The sequence below is a fragment of the Hetaerina americana genome, unplaced genomic scaffold (genome assembly GCF_022747635.1).
Source record: "Hetaerina americana unplaced genomic scaffold, ioHetAmer1.1.p SCAF_22, whole genome shotgun sequence".
NCBI classification, from domain to species: Eukaryota; Metazoa; Arthropoda; class Insecta; order Odonata; family Calopterygidae; genus Hetaerina; species Hetaerina americana.
Window position 1 is genome coordinate 1,371,469 of NW_027286786.1, and position 20,756 is coordinate 1,392,224.

Below are 20,756 nucleotides of genomic sequence, written 5' to 3' on the forward strand. Positions count from 1 at the left end.
AGAAGACGATTGTGACTGGCCTTTTAGAGGAAAGAGGCTGGGAGCTACTTGAAGAGAAGCGAAGAGAACAAGCGAGACTGAGACCTATAGAAATGTTCAGAACAAACGAGTTTATCAATGACACAAAAGGAATTATTATGGCCCGACACTATTTGGATGGATCAGACCACACAGATTAGATAAGGGAGATAGATACAAATACTCATTCTTTCCACATACAATCAGAAATCATAATAGTAATAAAACAACGTCGCTGTAGGAATATTTAATAGGATCCATTTACAAGTCATGACAAGATTGAACGTTGCGTAGACATAAGATATATTCCTAGGTGCATATACTATATCTAGTATATATATATATATATATGTATATATATATATATATATATATATATATATATATATATTAGTTGATAGTATATATGTAATGCAGTGTGTTGCATGGTGTAAGTTATCAAGACTTTTGCATGAATATATACCACTTTGTGGGTGTAGATTGGAATGAATTTGTGGGTTTTGCATGCGGTTGTTTTTCTCTTTTACGGATGCTGACCTAAACCCCCCCCCGCTACACACCTTTTCGGCGGCTTGCGGTGTACTATGGAGATGTAGAAGAAGCGGGAACGACGTGATATCCCAGTGGGGAGAATGAATGAAGGCTGCCATCTCCGTCTTCGGGCGATATATCCATTTGTACCTATATAGTGGGACTTACGCCGCGTGATTTTCTCTGCACCGGGGCCTGAAGATCTGTGAAACCTTAAAGCGATATACGTGTAGGTGGAGGGCCACCTTCCCTTAGATGGTCAGTTAGTTGGAGTGGCGACCGAGAGCTGAAGTAATGAGAGCCCTAAAGGATGGGTGGGTATGGTGTTCGGGGATCGGAGGAAGGGTGGAGAGGAACCTTGCGTCGGCATGAGCCTACTCTGAACGAAAAGTGCCAGGGGGTGACACAGTTTAGCGTCCCATCCGACGGACGGCGTACTCACTGAAAGTGCTCTCAACATACCACCCCATGGAGGGATCGGGATACCCCGGAAAACTCCGGCCCCATTCCTTTCTACCCTTAGTTATGAATGTATACGCTGTAGGACGTACTACATCCAAGGGAAGTTCTAATCCCACCAGTCAGTCAAACCTGGTCGATTGATTAGGTCATTAATTGAGTTAGTTGCGACGATATAAGCATTCAAAGATAATTATTGCGGATGGAAAGGTTGGAGGAACCAAGGCCAGAGTTTAGAGTACATTATTATTAAATAGCCTCAGTTGAGAGTCATTGGACCAGCAATGAGATTACATGCACGACTCCGCTACTAGGTATAGTATATGTATACTTACGTTGAGTTTAATGCTATTCATATCGTCGGAAAGCATTTCATCCGTATTGCGTAGATTGGTTGTCGAAGTTACAATATGAATTAAAGGAAGATTGTCCACCGAACAAACAGATGCGAGGAATCTTTTTTCCAACTCACAATTCGTGACCTCAACAAACGTCGCACATGCCTATTTGAACTTAACTGCAATAAATTGACAAGGAACGCCGCGAATCACGGATTTCTTCAGCAGCTGGTGACGAAGCACCCATCAGACAAACGCTGTCGTGGAGCCCTGAATGCGGGATACGCAAATCTACGTCTACTTAATACCACGGAAGCTGCCGCAAGGGTGTGTGGCGGGGGATGTAAGGGCACCAGCCGTAATTAAGGGAAAAAAACCGCATGCAAAACCCACAATTTTATACAATCCACAAACAAAACATGGCATATGTTAATTCAAAATATACGTACAGGAGATGTAAAGCAATATTTACGTAATTTTAATTACTTGGATTTTCGATTTACTCGTATTTCCATAGACTTGAACGATTTTTTTCCTATCGTTGACATTTATCGTCGCGTTTTTCTATTGTTCATTCGCATTGGGGTTCATCTTAAAAAGACGAATCCAAACGGGTTCTGTCACCTCATGGCCGTAAACAGCACTTAAAATGTGTTAGGTGAAATTCAACACCCAAGTCGGTGAATAGCCAGTTCTTCTTTTACAACTGGAGGTTTGGAAACGCTCCCGCGAATTCCCACGAGTAGTCTTTCAAGCGGACGCACTCCCTCGTGAAGAACTTGAGACATGATCCCGACTCATTTCTCCTCATTCTTTGCGTTTACTCCCATATATTGTCAGTCATTTCAGATTTCTCACCTCGCTTTTCACTCGCCTCCCTAACATCCACATCCGGGCACGTGACTATTACGCCTCGAACCGGTCTTGGTGTTATAATAGCGTCCCCTTGTTAATTGCATTCTCCTCCATGTGAATGATCCTCTCACAACATGCTCCAGAGGTCAATTTCAACATTTTTCGCGCCGCGTCGAAAGAATAAAAAGAGTTATATGGCATTGCTTCCCCTCGGAACCTTCTCCCTAGTAGCAGGACACTAAAAAAGGATGAAGGGAGACAATGTTTCCAGGGTCCAGAAAGTGGGGGAGAGGGCGCCGGGGCTCACATCGATCGCGAGCGGACAACATCGCGGGCCGTTGCCAAGAGTCGGGCCGCTATCCTTCGTCCCTCGCGCCTCCCCCGCCCTACTCCCCCACCTACTTCGAGAAATCCCCCACCCCAGTTCCCAACGCCTCCCGATCTCGCCCCTCCCCCACGCCGCCCAATATTCACGCCCTTCCATGGAAAGCAAGCGACGCAAGTGCATGCAAGTACAAGTAGTTAGTACAGGCAGTAGTAGTTAGATGCACAAGTACCTTGTAGATATACATGTACAAACCTTGTACATCTATAAGTACAAGGTTTATGCCAAAAGTATGAGTAACAATTTTTTCCTGACGAGTGCGTGGAATTCTGAATTCAGATTGTCAGTTAAGTGTGAGCATGATCGCAGATCGTATTGGCATTGATAAGATGACAGTGTACACCATTATCACTGAAAATTTGGCGATGCGAAAGATCGCATGTGTTGATTTTGCATGTGGTTTCGTTCCCTTTTACACGTGGTGGCCTAACGGCCCCCACAACACGCCCTTGCGGCGGCTTGCAGGGTATTATGTAGATGTAGATCTACGCTGAATTCGTCCTAAAAGTCTTTGAACGGACGACCAAGAGCAGAATCGAGTGTCTGCCACAGCATCGTGACGATTCCCCAACTCCCTTACAGTCCAACCTTGGCACCATCAGACTATTTTCTTTACCTAAAAGTGAAATTCTCTCTCGAAGGGCACCACCCTGGGACCCTAAGTGACGTCAAAGAAGCTTGCATACGTAACCTTACGAACCTTCCGGAATCCGCCTACCAGGGAACCTTAGGGTCGTGGAAAAGTCGCTGGCAAAATTATATCGACGCTTAAGGGATGAACTTTGAAGAATTTTGAAGCATTGCAGCAATATCTGAAATAAATTAATTTTCCCGACCTTTTTTACGATATTTCTTGTACAAACCATGCATTTAGAATATGCTGCTAGTACATATATAGGATCCTCATGAAGTTGGATTGATTGTCTAATTGGATAACTTGAAGTAAAGTGAAGCAAGTTTTTTGAAACATTTATATAACAAACTGAGAATCGCATAAAAATTATTATTGGATCTGGGCTGGTAATTGGAAGGAGGTCTCATTAGCAGTGATGTTGAAAATGTATTATTACCCCGATCTTACTACAGTAGACGAGTTCATGTAATAAAAATTCGAGAGAATAAGGATAAAAAAGACAGATTGAAATTGTAATTTTTCCCCACGAGTGATGAGGTATCAAAATAAAATAACACTTGTCCTAAAGGGACAGCGAGGTAAGGGTGTTTTGGGCCAAGGATAGCCTGGGGTGCAATAGCAGTGGCTCGCAGGGTATAAAATAATATCTTCAGGTATTACATTCTAACAATCTATCTATTATTCTATCTATTCTATCAATTGCTCGCGTTTGGTCTCTCCAGTCAGAAGTTAACAAAATGGCCACGCACAGATATTTCAGACTAGTTGTTATATATTTATAGGAAAGTGTAACAAGTTGGCAGTTTGCCAGGCGTATTCAACTCATAATAATGCGACAAATTTCACATAATACATGCTTGCATTTCACAAGCATTACATCTATGCATTAAATTTCGCATGCAATGCAATCTTCGTTTACTTTTTCAAATATATTTACATTGCTTAGTAAGGGTAAGAATAGTTCTGCAGGTAGACATCCATCTGGTGAGCACGAGGTAGAAAGGATGTTCAATTAGAGGACATAATCGCGTGTGTTCCTGCAGGGAAACATTTGATAGTGATGGGGGATTGGAATGCGACGGTAGACGAAGGAAGAGATGGTGTTGAGGTGGGGGACTACGGATTAGGCACGAGGAATGACCGCGGGCAGAAAGCAGTTGAGTTCTGAAGGAGACAGGGGCTAGTCATCACCAACACTTGGTTTAGACACCACAAAAGACGCAGGTATACATGGAAAATGCCAGGTGACTTAGAAAGGTATCAGCTAAATTGTATTCTGGTTAGATACAGGTTTAGGAGCAGTGTGATAAATTTGCACAGCTTCCCGGGAGCGAATGCGGACTCTGACCACAATTTAGTTGTTAAGAAATGTAGCGTCCGTTTCAAAAAGATAAGGCAGGGGCGGCGGGTTAGAAAATGGAATGTAGAAGCATTAAATGGTTTGAAAAGGAAAGAGTAGAAACAGGCGGTAGAATCATGGAAGATGGTAAAGGGCTTAATACTATCGAAGAAAAATGAGAAAGTATCAAGAAATGACTATCGAAAGTCGCAAAAGACACCGTTAAAACCGTCAACTCTAAAAGGGTTAGGAAACCATGGATCCATCTAAATATAATAATAAAAAATAGTAATGGTCCATCTAAAAACCTTCCTTAACCGGTGGATTACCTAATAATAATTATATATATACCGATTATATTATATATATATTATATAATAATATATATATTATATATATATATTATATAATATATATATATTAATTATATATATATATGGTATATATATATCGATGATGTAGAAGCACCCACGAGAGCAATATAACATTTGGACGTCACAGTAGAATGCAAAATAAAATAGATAACACGTATAAGGACACTCACATTTTAGATTGCTTGTACTTTTGGCCTACTACTCCCTATACTCAGTATATAGATAGACCATGGCAGTTAGTGTAGCTAACGAAATGTTTTGATTAAACACGAAAATTGTTGACATTCCTCAATCGATACCTGTGTATTGTGTGTGTCCAAGCACCCACGAGAGCAATATAACATTTGGACGTCACAGTAGAATGCAAAATAAAATAGATAACACGTATAAGGACACTCACATTTTAGATTGCTTGTACTTTTGGCCTACTACTCCCTATACTCAGTATATAGATAGACCATGGCAGTTAGTGTAGCTAACGAAATGTTTTGATTAAACACGAAAATTGTTGACATTCCTCAATCGATACCTGTGTATTGTGTGTGTCCAAGCAATTATTCAAACCAACGGTCAAATGCTTGAATCCATCCATATAATTCAAGCTTTCTTCCATCTCATGATATTTGCTAAGAACCAGTTTATTTACTGGTTGAGTCGTTCGCCGAAGGGAGTCTCGCGGGATTAACCCGTGGGTCATGTCCTATCTCTGGAATGGACACCCTGATGAGTCAGACTAAATTGTCTTCGTGCTGCGGATGCGAAATGACTTCATTCGGCTTCTCAGCTTAAAAGAAATAATGTTCTTTAATGAATTCAAGTCACTTTTCTGATTGCATTTGAAGAAAAGTAATTCAATACGTTTAAGATCATTTAATTGATTTTTTAAACTACGCACGAGGGCTATTTTTTAAGTCAGGTTTGTCTGGTTATAAAATATATATTCATTGGAAAGGATTTTTATTTTTAGTTTTAGTTTTCTACAAACCGAGCCCAATTTTCTACATAATTGCCGTTTACTTCAAAGCGCCACACTGACTTCTTTAATCCCTTGAAAGCAAACCAGTGGACAACGGAGGTCTTCAGTTCCTCTTCGTCTTCAAACCGCTGTCCACCAAGCCACTGCCTAAGTGCGTTGAAGTGCGACTAGAGCAAATAGTCGCTGAGTGCGAATGTCAGGACGGAGACAGCGGTCCGAATACGGCCGTCCACTCGCCATTCTTCGCTCTTTGCGTTGGTGTTAAGCATTCTACATCTCATCCACATAATACCCCGCAAACCGCCGCAAGGGCGTGTGGCGGGGGGTGTTATGTCACCACTCGTAAAAAGTAACAAAATAAAATGCAAAATCAACACATGCACGCAAAACTATACCCACATTGGCGTATACATTCATGCAAAAATCCTTTCATTCTACAGGCTTGCAAATTTACTATCATCTAACACATAATTGCAGCTTAAGAAAGAGTAAGAAATGTATCCAAATACGAGCAAGCTATAATTTGATAAGAAAGAAGGCGAAATTCCACTACTACACGGGCATGCAACATATAACGCTCTCCTCCCCAAGGACAGGTGAGGAATAATTTTCGATATCCGCCAATTGCGCATGCTTTTTTGTATTCGAGGTTTTCCGCAGCAACGATATAAATTGTGGTGTGTCCAACAAGATAAAATTCCGCAGCCAGAGCACTAATCGTCCGCCGTCGATCGCAGTTCTGGATCCACTTGTTGAACAATATCATCGGGTAGGATACTGGGCCTGCCAACCCTCTCTTCATCGTGGACAATTGTGAATTGCGTTTCCTCGATCGGTTACAGCATCGGCCCGGAAGACGAAAATCCGTGGTTAAAATCTCGGTGCGAATTATATTTCTTGCGCTTATAATATGCAACCTTCCCACTTTCCCACCAATCCTTGATCTTTTACGCGTGTTTATATCTCTTCTCCTTATATCTATACCCATGTGAATGATTAATTAAAAATTGGCAATTTTTCAGAAAATAAAATGTAATGCGGCCGAGTTCATTGTAACTACATCATCGTCAGGTAATAGTCATCACTCCGAGTCCAGCATGTATGCTGGAAAGCAGTTAAGGGGAGGGTAGTGGGGAAGAGGAGAAAGAGGGTGGAAAGGTGGAAGGAAGGCAGCATGGGTGACTATGTTAGCGAGTGGGGGAAAGGAAGTGGGTGGGGAAGACAAAGTAAACAGGTGAAAAGTCCAGCTACTACGTTCTCGGATAGGCCATGCAAAGCCATATGAATACCATTTTTAGAGTTCTTAACTCTATAGGTTTATCGGATGGGGGAAGAGACGCTAGAACGTAAATATTGTAGCATTGGTTGAAGGGGGTGTTATGATGGGAAGCATGTTTAGGGATGAGGAGACCCGCAGACGGGCAGGAGGATTGCGCGTGGATTGTTTATCCATATATATATATATATATATATATATACACGAGGGTCATCCGGAAAGTAGTACCCGTTCGTGCCGCATGAAGTGCTGACGACGCGAGTAGCCGCTGGACGAGGTCAGATAGCTTCAGTGGCTTGTCTGCCTTCTCTGAGCCAAGTTGCGTGACGCTAGCATTGCCTGTGTTGTTTCTGTGATTGTTTACAATGTTTAAAAAAATTGAGAACGCCGCCAGTTGTGAAGTGAGGGCAGTGATTAAATTCCTCAATGCAAGAAACGTTCGCCCATGTGATATTCATCGCCAATTAAAGGAGGTGTATGGAGACAATGTAATGGACGAGTCGTCTGTTCGGCGGTGGTGTCGCAACTTCAACATGGGGAGGGGGAACACACACGACGATGAGCGTTCGGGGAGACCGTCTGTCATTACAGACCAACTGGTGAGCTCAGTTGACGAATTCGTGAGGAACGATCGGCGCGTCACAATTGATGACATCTGTGAGCATTTTCCCAATGTTTCTCGAACAATTGTTCATGAAATTGTTAAACACCATCTGCATTATGCAAAAATTTGTGCAAGATGGGTCCCTCGCAAGCTTACAGATGAGCACAAAACCAAGCGTATGGCTGCAGCACTGACGTTTTTGGGACGTTATTCTGATGAAGGAGACTCTTTCTTGACTCGCATAATTACTGGTGACGAAACATGGGTTTGTTATGCATCACCTGAGAGTAAACGACAGTCAATGGAGTGGCATCATGCTCATTCACCAAACAAACCAAAAAAATTCAAGACAGTTTTGTCCACCAGGAAACTCATGGCAACCATTTTCTGGGATCGACGAGGTGTATTGCTTATTGATTTTATGGCCCGTGGAGACACTATTAATGCCAATGCGTATTGTGAAACATTAAAGAAATTACGGCGGGCAATACAAAATCGGCGGCGAGGTCTATTGTCTACTGGTGTCATTCTCGTTCATGACAATGCCAGGCCTCATGCAGCTGGGATAACACAAAAACTTTTGCAGCAATTCAAATGGGAAACTTTCGACCATCCACCGTATAGCCCGGACTTGGCCCCTTCAGATTTTCATCTCTTTACAAAGCTTAAAGACTTTTTGGCAGGAAAAAGATTTGACAGCGATGAAGAACTTAAAGAAGGAGTGACCCTGTATCTCAATGAGCTGGCGGCGAAGGACTATGCAGCAGGAATACAGAAACTTGTCACACGTTATGACAAATGCCTTAATTTGCTTGGAGATTATGTTGAGAAGTAGTTTAAAGTATCCTCTTTCAAATAAAATTTTTTATGTTTGTTAATATTTACTTTTGTGTCTTTATTTCACGAACGGGTACTACTTTCCGGATGACCCTCGTGTGTGTGTGTGTGTGTGTGTGTGTGTGTGTGTGTGTATATATATATAAATGTATATATATATGTATATATATAAATAAATGTGTATATATATAAATAAATGTATATATATATATATATATATATATCATATTGATGCATGTACTTACCCTTGGGCATGAATAGCCTGTGCTCTAACACTCCTCGCGGCGGCCTGTATATCATGATGCAGAAGTAGATGAACCGGTGATAGGTTCAATGAACTGCTTGCAGTTCCTTATCAGGGGGCTGAACCCTTTGAGAAGGAGTGACGTGAATGAGTGTCCTCGCCAATTTTCACGTTGACGAAATAAGTATCGGACCATATCCTAGGAAGGGGGGGGGGAGGGACAGAGCGCGAAGGGCCGGCCGAAGATGGGCCGGTTGAGGGCCCTCTGGCAATGCCATCCCACGGCGCCAAACTGCTTTCCAGCCACGCCATTGCACTCCCAGTCATCAGTGCCGGACCCGCCTCTCCCGTCGCTTTCTTCCGCCGCTCCAGACACGACGACTCGACTGGAAATTCATGGCGCGCGACGCCGTCGGCCGGCGGGGCGCCGAGGGGCAAGGTTGGGTGCGGCTGCCGTTGGATGTGGCGGCCTTCGTCGGGTGCGGGAGAGCGGGCCTTTGGTAAATGACCCTGGGTGGATGTGTTCGCACTTTATCCACGGTTTGTTGGGCGCTATTCAACCCTTCTTCCCCACCCCCCGCCCTTCCACCCCGGGACCCTCGCAACGGTCTCGTCTCTCCTCCCCAGCACGTATCCCTACCGCGCCCCCCCCCCGCCGCGCCCCCCAACCCATTCCCCTGCCAACGACCCGTTAACTCCCGCCCTCTCGCGCTCCCCTATAAAAACCACCTCTCCCTTTCTCTCTCCCTCACCCTCACGCCCCCCCGTCTCTCAATTGCTTGCCCTGGTAGTCAGTCTTGTCCCATTCGTGAGCCTCTGTGGCCCGCTGCCCTTTTCGAGATTCCGAGGATGCAATCTCACTCCAATGACACGAAAGTGAGAATGAATGACTTGCTCATGGATCGCTGGCTATTTTTTTCTGGAGGAATGCTTTTGGTGAAGAGTTCCACTGCTCACTACGGCAGCAAAGGAAAGATTTTCTTCTATGAATGATTCCTGTGTTGTTGAAGGCTGTGCCATGCTTTCCTGTTGAAATTCTCCAATTTAAGTAGAAAATCGATTAAGTATAATTTAGGTTCTCCATTTTTTCCAATATTATTTTTGGCACTCTGTCCTAATGGATCCATAAAAAAGGGCATTTTTTCCGTATAGATATGCTCTAAAAAGACTAATTTGGGTGCTGGCCCTGGTGGCGGCGTGGTAGAATTCTTGCTTGCCAGCCTCGCGGGTTTGATTCCCGCAGAGGTTGGTTTTCTTCCTTCTAGGGTTGGGGAGGTTGTGTTTCTCTTAATTATATCACAGTTAAAAGTCTGAAGGGCAAAGGTGCTGTTTTCGGATAAGTACTAAATGAATATGGCATGTAGTTGAATGAAATGTATTTGCTAAATGTCATTGAATAAGATAATTATGATCTTCCTATTTTAGCTTTATTCCTATTAAATAACAGTTATACATATAATGCATACTTCAGCTGTTGTGTCAATAATGGCATGCATATGTGTTCTTTGACCTCTAAAATTATTAAAAAAAACTGGTTAACAACCTGCCAGTACAGTTGAACCTATGACTGCTGCTTCGTACGGCCTTGGGTGAAATCCCGTGTGATTCTCGTGACGAATTTGCACCAAACATGAGTCACATAACATAAAAGGATAATATAAAATTAAATGGGCATCTATTCCGTTCACCAAATGAGTTATTTGTTCGAAGTTTTGTGTCTGCTGCCAATTGGTAACTTTTCAAATTTCCTGGCAACATTATGTTGGCGCTCGACGTCAGGTTTGTTGAAGAGTAGGATGTTTGGTGGTGTTTTGTTCGGATATAAAAGGGAATCATTTGGTAGTTGTGTCCATCGAAAGCCTACCTTAGCCGTACTAGGTTTGGTGTCACTGAAATACAAGTACACATGTCAATGCCATGTTCTGAGTCAGTGTACTCAGTCAGTCATCTACTGACATACATGCACAATTGTGATAAAGGAAGACCCTCCTTAAATTGAGTTGATATGTCGTTTATGATAGACCCCACCTAGAACACATTTCGATCATATCCTAGAAGGGCTCTGCTTAGGAATCGAATTGGATATAGGAGCAGCCGTTCACGTCAATCATCGTTAAGACCGAACAAAAATGTTTCATCATGATTGGATAACTTGAATTAGGAGTTGTTAGTACAAATATTGCATATACGAGTCAAATAACTGGATTAGTACGAATGCTGCGAGTTTAACATTGGTGCTCTTTGCACCTGCGTCATCCCCCCGATTCCGTTTACACGCGAGAGCACCAGGAATATGCTCGTGCATCTGACCGCAACACTGAGACCGGTGAGGAGTAAGTTTTCCTGGACGAATATTGGCCAAAATATCGCTTTTGTGAATTCGTACTTTACAAAAGTAAGATGCTAGAGAGTATTTATAATCACCGAAAACCACGACGTCCCATTCACCCCCCTCCAGACGTCTTCTTTCCGGTATTCATGTCAAGGTTTAGACAAGGTTAAGAGGGACAAATTTCGTTAACGTGTTGATTGTCCTTTACTGCTATCATTTTAGTGCATGAAAGTTATACGATCAAGCGCAACAGTTATGTAGTATACCGAATTACCCATAGTATTCTTAAGTATTTGAATTCTCCGCCGCAACCCTCTGGATTGCGGCGGAGAATTCTGGATGTAAGCATGCATACTATGCGTGTATATTACTCCTGTAAAAATGAGTCAAATGCTGAAAAAGGTTGTAAGAATTGGAGCAATACACTGCAAGTAGTTATTGCACTTAACTATAATTTTCATTTTTCATGCAGTAAAATATTGCAAGTTCCCTGCAAGCGATTTAGAATTGAGTGTAAAATCAGAGTAGTCTACAATTGAAGGCCTTTAAAATGTGCGTCTAAATTGAGGAATTTCAATAAAAATACTTCGTCGATTACAAAAAAAGTGGTCGATAGTTAGTTTAGTTGTTTTCCATGAACAATGGAAAACAACAGGAAAGTTCATATTAGATCATCAAAAGTTGGGTTTTAAAATATTTTTTTCAAATTTCTGGCGAGATATTCGGTAAATAAAGAGAATAATAAAGCTTTATTTATATACTCAAACCGTAGTTTAATTTGCCTGGTTGTGGGTTTGTTATTTTATATGCTAATGGTTTAAATAAAGATGACCTGTACGAAAAATTTTCTTTTCTCTCATTTCTTTACATTTTAATAGTGATCCTTGTAATGGCAAATTTCCATTTAAATTGAAAAATTCTATCTTTTGTGGGACCCGGAATCCTAAAAAATGAGGTAGAATTTTTTAATGGGGGTTACTCACAGAAAAAAAGACACACGAGAATAAAGAGCATCTACAGTTACACAATTGTTCTCCTCCACTGCCGGATAGGCAATCACATTTCATGTAATGTAGCGTAGTGGAAGATATAAATGGCCAATGCGGAATCCTGGCTTCGGAGAATTATAAATGTTCCCATTTTCTGATAATTCATCGGAGAAAATATATGCGTTTATACATTGGATTGATTAAATTAACCTGTCGCATCCATTATAAACATTATAACAAGCGTTTTATGTTTCGCTATTTACAAATGTTCTGTTGTCTTTTTCGTCCATGATTTCTTTTGAAATTTTCGCTTTTTATTGAAATTCGTCGCTTTATAAGGGTGGCGCCTCGCGCACGAATACGAATGCCTGTGACATTGTATGTACGGCATTTCGTCACAACATCTAGTTCCTTTAAAAGCGCCAAATTTTCAGATTTTTAGAGGACGCCTCGGTAGCTTAAGTGGCTAAAGCACTCGACCGCATATTGAGGGATCTGGGTTCGAATCCCAGTCAAGGCGAATGATTTTTGCACTTTGAAATTGTTGCATTGAAGCGTCTGATCTTTGGTAGCGATTTTAAATATAGGTAATGATAGTCTAATTTTTGAATGGTTGAATAAAAATATTATTTAAATGTTTTAATGGCAATTTTAAACAGACATTTTTTTAAGTTTGTTAACAATGCATTAATTATGCACTCCGAAGATCCAAGCCGACAGATGGTGTACCCAAAAATCTCTCTGGATGTCCGAATGATTTTATAAACATAAGGTACATTTTTTTAGTAACTTGGACGGTAGTAATATCTCGAAAAAGGCTGACATCAATCCATTTTATAACACCACAACCTCAGATAGATAATAAAAATAGCAAAATATAACAATGCATAATCAAAATTTTTAATTTCCACTTTACACTGCCATGATATTGCCACTTTACACTGCCAGGCCGAGATATTGAGAAAACAACTCGGAATCAAGAAAACAAGGAGTACTGTAAATGTCATATAATGAAACAATTTCACTTGACACAATCGAGTGTGCTCAAAATGGAGAATCGGAAATAATGATAATAAATAGGCCGGCGGCTATAATGTGTTCCACGATGTTCATTGGTAACGCAACACACATGCACTGAGAGTCAAAAAGACATCTCTGTTTGATGAAGACAAGGGGCTAATGAGGCCAGCAAGGAGTTATCCAGTTGAGTAAATGTGAGAAATATAACTCTCAATGCTTACTCTCTTACTGCGGTAAGCCTGCGGTCCACAATACCCCGTGGATGCAAGCGAAGCCCCGGACTACTTGCTTCCCTGGCTAAGTCTTTGTACAAGTCCCGACTCCCCCCCTCCCCAACCCCCCAGCCCGGCCCTCCCGCGCCCCACCCCTGCCGCTTTTCATTCCATTGACCAAATTCGCGGCCTCCATATTTCCTCTCCCCCAGCCTCCCTTCGCCCTCCCCCTTGGTCGGACTCCGCTCATCCAAAACCCGCTCTCCTCCGCCCCCGACTTTCCTTAGCTAAGCCCTTCTCCTGGGCGAAACCTTTCTCTTTTTTATGGGCATTTTTTATTTTTACAAGCTTTTGATCCCCGGCCAAAGCCCTTCATTTCCTCTTTCACCCCCTAACTGTCCTCCTCTAAGCCCGCACCAGACCCCATCCTCCCTCGCCACTGCACTGGGCTCTCCCAAACACATCACCTTAGCTTCCTTTTTTCTCCCTGCCTTCGCAATTGCCACCCGGGGGGGGGAGGGTTGGACCCCCCCCCCCTCGGCGCACAATCCCCCCTCGCCGTGGGTGCGAAATCCTCTCACCTCATTCCTTGGCGTAGGACTTGCACCGTTTCACACACTCACTTCCCTCCGCTCTTGTATATATGTATGTATGTATGCACCCCCCTCCCACACGTACCTATTGCTTCCCCCTTCACCCCCACCCCACCTCACCCTTCCGCCTCCAAGTGTCTTCTCCCCGCCCACCCTCCTCCGCTCGTGGACGAGTGTCGACTCGCAGTAATCGCCGCCGTCTGCTCCTCCTCCCCTTTCACCCGCCCGCCCGCCTTGGCCCGTTGAATTACCCCGAAGGAGGCCTCATTCCGCAGCGGAGGAGCACTTCCCCGTCGCTGTGTGTAACCCTTCCCTCCGGCAGAGCACCCCGTGCGGATAAAAATATCCACACGCCGCCAAACACATGCAGCAATTTAATTTTTTAGTGACCCTATTAATCTATTAGCATACATTTGTGATGGTATTGTTTTAAACTTGATTGTTTTCATATTTTTCGTGCATTATTATTATTTGCCTTATTCTGTTGCAACAAATTATAAAATAGCTCTCATCATACAATCCAATGTAATGTATGTAGTAATCACTAATTTAATATAGATCAACTTTTGAATCCGCGATAAATAATCCTTTTTATTGTATTCTAGTTGTATATACTATATTTTCTTATTCTATTCTACAAAATTAAAAAAATTATATGGAGTTTTTGCTAAGAATTGCCAGTCAATGAAAAAGTTCTTCAGCGAGTAAGTTAAAAAAAATATTATTGCAAACTTTGATGTGGAGCGAATTGGTCTTCGGATCGAAAATTTGGACTTTCGGGGAATAGGGTACACGTAGATGTGAGTCTTTTGATTTAAGTGGGTGGTGAAAAATGTAGAATAAGGACGGATGAAAAGGGACTCTAAATGATTTTAATACTACAGCGCATCATTTTAATTTTATCCGTTGATTACATCACCTTTAATGTAAATAATTCTCCCTTTTAAGCGCTTTTTGGCATCGCCAGATATTCCCATTTAACAAAACTAAGTTCTTCTCTTTTCATTTAGAAATCTCAAGACCTAATTCTTGACTAGAGATAATGAAAACTTCGTTGCAATTTTCCACAGTTAAAACTTTATTGCCGACCATGGTTTCGATACACTGTATCATCTTCAGGTACATAATGAAAACTTCGTTGCAATTTTCCACAGTTAAAACTTTATTGCCGACCATGGTTTCGATACACTGTACCTGAAGATGATACAGTGTATCGAAACCATGGTCGGCAATAAAGTTTTAACTGTGGAAAATTGCAACGAAGTTTTCATTATGTCTCGATTCCACAATATCACGCCTGACTCTTCACTTTTCATTGACTAGAGATATTTTCCAAAATCTTTAAATTTACACTTTTTTTATATCTCCCCTCGGAAGTCTTTTTCATGTATTGAGCGATTGTTTATTATTTATCCACCGCGAAGGTTGATTAATAGCTGAAAATGTGTTTCCAATATGTTCCTTCATAATGTGTGGGATTTCGAATTATTATTTACGAAGACAAGGTGTGAGCGTATTATGGAATAGCTTGAAATTGGACCGTTATTCCCCTTCTCTACTCGAGGAGTACGAATAGATCATAACTTGTACACGCACCATGTTTGCCTTACCTCTCTCTCTCTCTCTCGGAGAGTACCTGTGGGGAAATTATAAGATTTTGTGGACGTGAAAATAGACATAGACTTAGTTAACGGCCAAACTGTACCGGCACTTGCTATTTTTAGTCCATGCATCGACACATGATGGATCTCGATGTTTTTCACTCTCGCTAGCATTATGCGTGAAAAAATATGCCACGAGTTTTATAAATTATTCAGCCTTGTTAAAACTTGGCTTTAAACTATGTACGCAGTAACGCTTGGGATAAAAGAAGCCCTGCATTAGATACGCCAGTTAATCTGACAATATGCCACTTTAAAACGACTTATAATAAATTTTAAAGTTACTCCGAGTGGTATATTTATTTTGAAAAGCAAGTCTAAAAAATATGGAGCGGATTTGTAATAATTTGGTGATTAGATGATAAACATCACCTTACCAATCTTCAAAATACCAACCGCAATGAGCTCAATGAAAAAACAAAAATACTATTTGTCTTTGGAAACAGCCTTGACTACTTCGGGAATTCGCATTGACCAATTATTTCACGATCTGTCTGGACACAATAGTCGAAGCTGTTCGGCGACAATGGTCGACAAAAAGACTCCTGGAAATGGGAAAATTGGACATAAGGCAAGCTCTAAGGGTAGCTCCCGAAGCAATATTTTATGCTTGGGGACTGTCATCATTAATAATTCCCATATGATTCCTTATATTTTCTGCAATTCAGATCATTCCTTAGAATGCCCTCAAATTATAATTGTGCTTTACCAAACATTTGAGAGAATTCTTCGTTGAAGAGGCATTGGGTGATTTGGGTCAAAAAGTCAAATCTTAAAGTTGGAAATTGTTTCGCATGCAATTGGGTGGAGGTTTGCCTGACTTTGTTGGTTTTTCATGTGGTTTGGTCCTCTTTTACAGGTGGTGACCTAACACCGGCCGCAATCCCGGTTCGCGTGATAAAACGTTGATGTGAATTTATTTATTTATTTAAGAATTGCGTAGCAATTAGGCAATTGCCCTGGTGGCAACGGTCAAGTTTGATAAATGGTCACTATTACATACGAGCATACATACATTCACGCACTAGAAAAACAGATAGGAGGCAAAATATTCTTACATACAATGACACTTCCATATCACATGCAAACAAACTTCCTCATCACATAAAAATGCCGTCCATATCTCATGCAAACAATATTTAAATAATTGCAATAGTATCACTGAAGTTTATCACCCTGTGGCTGCTTTACACTTATTCTTAACACTTCTAAAATTGTATGTAAAGGGCTCAAACAAACCTCCAATCAGCTGGTTCCAATCAACAATAGTTCTATTTAAAAAATAGTATTTTTTCTTATTTGCTTTTTGCGTTCTTATTTTTATTTTGAAACGGTAGGCGTTTTTTCCCTTAAAGATAGGCTTTTCTATCTCTTTCCATAAATTTTCCCACGCTTCGCCATTTTTAACAATTCTATTTATCGCGCCTAACCTACTCCTTTTCCTTCTATTTTTCAAACTCTCCCATTTCAGTATATCCAACATTTCTGTGACACTATCTGTTCTTTTGTACCTTTGGAGTACATATCTTGCTACCTTCATTTGAACTTTGAATGTAGATGAAGGGAGGAAGACATAAAAATGAATCCGTAGATCAAATACTGAGGGTATGGGGAAATAAGAGCAGTCAGGGCGAAAGTTAATTTGTGTCTAATAATCTGAAATTAGGATCTGCAATGTAGGAATATCATCCATTTTAAGTATTAATTTGGATTTGGAAGCACAAAAAAAATGCTTGTTCCAAATAAGCTTATTTTCTTCATGCATATATCCATCCTTATCGTAAACTCAGTATGCCAATGATTCTGAAATAGGGTTTTAAATTTCAACTAGACGAATGGGATGCACCCGGAAAAGCGATCACCGGCAGGGATAGAAAAAGACTTTGGAAGACACTTCGTAGGATTTTTTAGAACGCGAAATGGCGATAATAGTACTTTGCGTGAGGAGAGATAGAATTCTTTCATTTCCTCTCTATACCGGAATCTCCTCGTACCATATTGAAATTGTCCTCCAGCTTCGCTGCGTATTCTCCTTTCCTCGGAAGCCGTGGAAGAAGGATGGAGGGAACAATAAAAAGAGGGAAGGGAATCCCCGGACTGGTTTACGGGTGCGAATGCCCTGGAGCAGCGGCGGGTCCATGTCGCGAGATTAAGGTGCCGTGATCCTATCTATCTATCCGCCATTCTCTTCTCCTTATCTTAGTCCCGCTCTAACCTTTCTTATCTGCCCATGCTTCACAAACGATGAAGCGTTGCATTGTCCGCACTTCATTACATATTAGTGGCACTAATTCACATGCATGATTTAACGGGACATCAATTATTTACTTTCGCACGAAACCCCGCTATGCGATCCTCGGTGAGCGGTTTACCAAATCCATTTATGCAAATATTCCAGTGAAAATATAATAAGGACGGCTGTTCACCGCTAACTAGATTATCCCGGGCTACTTTCTCCGAATCCATTCTTGACCAGATTAAATAACCCCGGGAAATTTCGCAATATTATTTAGTGCAATGCCTCGGCCCCGTGCAGCTTGATTAGGTGACGAAACATGGTCACGATGTCTCTCAGTAATGCTAGTTCTCGCGCCCCTCTCCCGCAAGCAAGCACATCACCCCCCCCTGCCACACACCCTAGCGGTGGTTAGCTGGGTACCAAAAAACAGAAAAAAATCACACTTGTAAACTTGGAGTGCCACCTGATGATGCCGCACAGCGTCAAAATTATGACCAAGTTTCAATAAATAATCATTTGTCATTGCTTCTACATCTACATCTAATTAATACCCCGCAAGCCGCCGCAAGGGCGTGTGGCGGTGGGTGTTAGGGCACCTCCCGTAATTATGAAAAAAACTGCATGCAAAAGCCACAAATTTACACAATCCACAACACAAAACATGCTATGCATTCATGCAAAAACACCTACAACCCACACACAAGCAAACACACAAACTTCCAACCAACATACACATGCACCTACAAATATACCTGATGTCTTTGCAATGTTTAATTTTGTTCCGACTTGTGCATCGAGTGTTTTTAAAGTTTCTAAGATGACTTCGGTTTCTTACTATTATGATTCCTGATTGTTCGGGGAAAGAATGAGTATTCGTATCTATCTGTTCTTTTATGTTTATGGTCTGATCTACCTAAGTAGTGTCTAGTAGCTTAGCTTTTTTAGCTTAGTGGCTTCGTTTTCTTCATCCTTATTTACTCGTCGCAAATTCAGAATTTAAAAAACGACAATACGAATGACCGATTATATGAATTGTACAATTTCTCTAAGAGTAAACACAGAATTCGAAGTGTCCGGAACAGAGTATGCCCCATGCTGTATTTTCCTTTAGTGCTCGAAATAAATTCAAAAAGGGCAGTTGGAATAAATGTTGAAATAAGAATCAAATGCGTGTCCCTTCCTTCCTCCCCCCGCCAATGAAAGTAGGCGCGATTAACCGCCGCGTCTCGTGGCCATGCACGTCGCGTCGCTGCGAATCCCCGCCGGGCGTCGACCCCCGCCCCCTGGATCCAAAAAAGCAAGGTAGAGACAAAAGCGCCTCTGCATGGGAGCGAGCGTACTAGTGCGTTTTTCGTTTCCCCGACTGTGTGTGTGTGTGTGTGTACGCGCGAGTTCTCCGTCGGGGGGATTTGTGTTTTACACACTCCCCTGCAATCCTTTCGGTAAACCCTCCACCACTAAACTCGGAGCCCCAAAAAATGCACGTAGCCCGACGCTAAAGCCCCGTGTTGTTTATGTGCCCGGGACGTACCGCGCTGCAGCGAGTGTGCGAAGGTTGCAAGGGGGGAGGGGGATGAAATGGGGTCGACTGGGGGAGGGTTGTTTTTGGGATGGGTGGGGCAGGGGGTGGGGGGTCGAGTGGACCGGATGAAAGAGTGGAGTGGAGGAATTCGAAGAGGGGTCTTCCCACGGGAAGGGGGATGAGGCGGGGGGAGGGGGGATGAAATAAAAGGGAAACGTGTGTGTGTGTGTGTGTTTTCGTACGCGCGTGCGAAAGTGTGTGCGTATAAAGTCGCCGTTAAAGGTTGGAAGAGCGACACGGTTGTCGCATTGTGTGGCGGAGGATTAAGAGGCGAGGTTTTAAGTTCCGTTTACGGACGATAAATCCGTTGATTTTACGCCCGGCGAAAGGGCTCATTTTCGCTCTCTTCTTTAAGGTTTGCCCTGGGTGCACGGTGTTGATTCTGCATCCGGATTTATGTGGCCATGAGGGTCCCCGGGAATATCTGCGCAGGGGGTCGCCATTTTTCCCAGCGTCACTGCTTTAAGTGGAGAAAAGAAATAACGTAAAATTCATGAGATCATATCATATAATTAATTGGTACCTTATTAATAATTGTATTGCGTAACCGGGTATTAATAGTTCCTTTATGATAAAAATAATAGGCCGACGAGGTTGGATAGAGAAAGGAAATATGGTGTCTAGGAAAGGGGAAGATAGCTTAGGGTGAGGAATATTTCGACTGTGCGATAGTAGAAGAATTATAAAGGGAATAAAATGGAAGTGGCCTACCGGAATGTACGCGTGACATCCCTGCAGAAACACTGAATAATTTAGGAAAGCGGGAAAGTTTGATTTTTTATCGCTTCATTCTTATGTTTTATGAAGGAAACGTTTTGCCTGTGAGCTTTGCTAGATCATTATTGATAACCAACCCAAAAAAGCAAAAAGCAGCAGCGCGTTAAGTGTGGTTTAAAGGACCATTTCACACGCAGCGAAGGCTTAGCTTGGGATTTTCACCAAACGAAGGAAACGAGAGGAATGAATATTTAGAAGAAGATCAGTTTAAATTTTTGGAAGGGTAGGTGCGACACCAAAGCAATGAGATGATTGCCAGTGGAAAGGAATATAGATTACAGTTAGCATGCGCTCCTATGCTTTGTCGATTTTGGGAAGGCCTTCGACAGTGTAAAATAGCCACAATTGATGAATATTTTTCAAAAGATAGGATCAGAATGGAGGGATAGACGACCTTTTCGCAACCTATACATGTCTCAGGCAGTACATGCGAGTTTAGCGAAGAGATGGCTGGGATAGGCAGGGGAGTGAGATGGAAGGC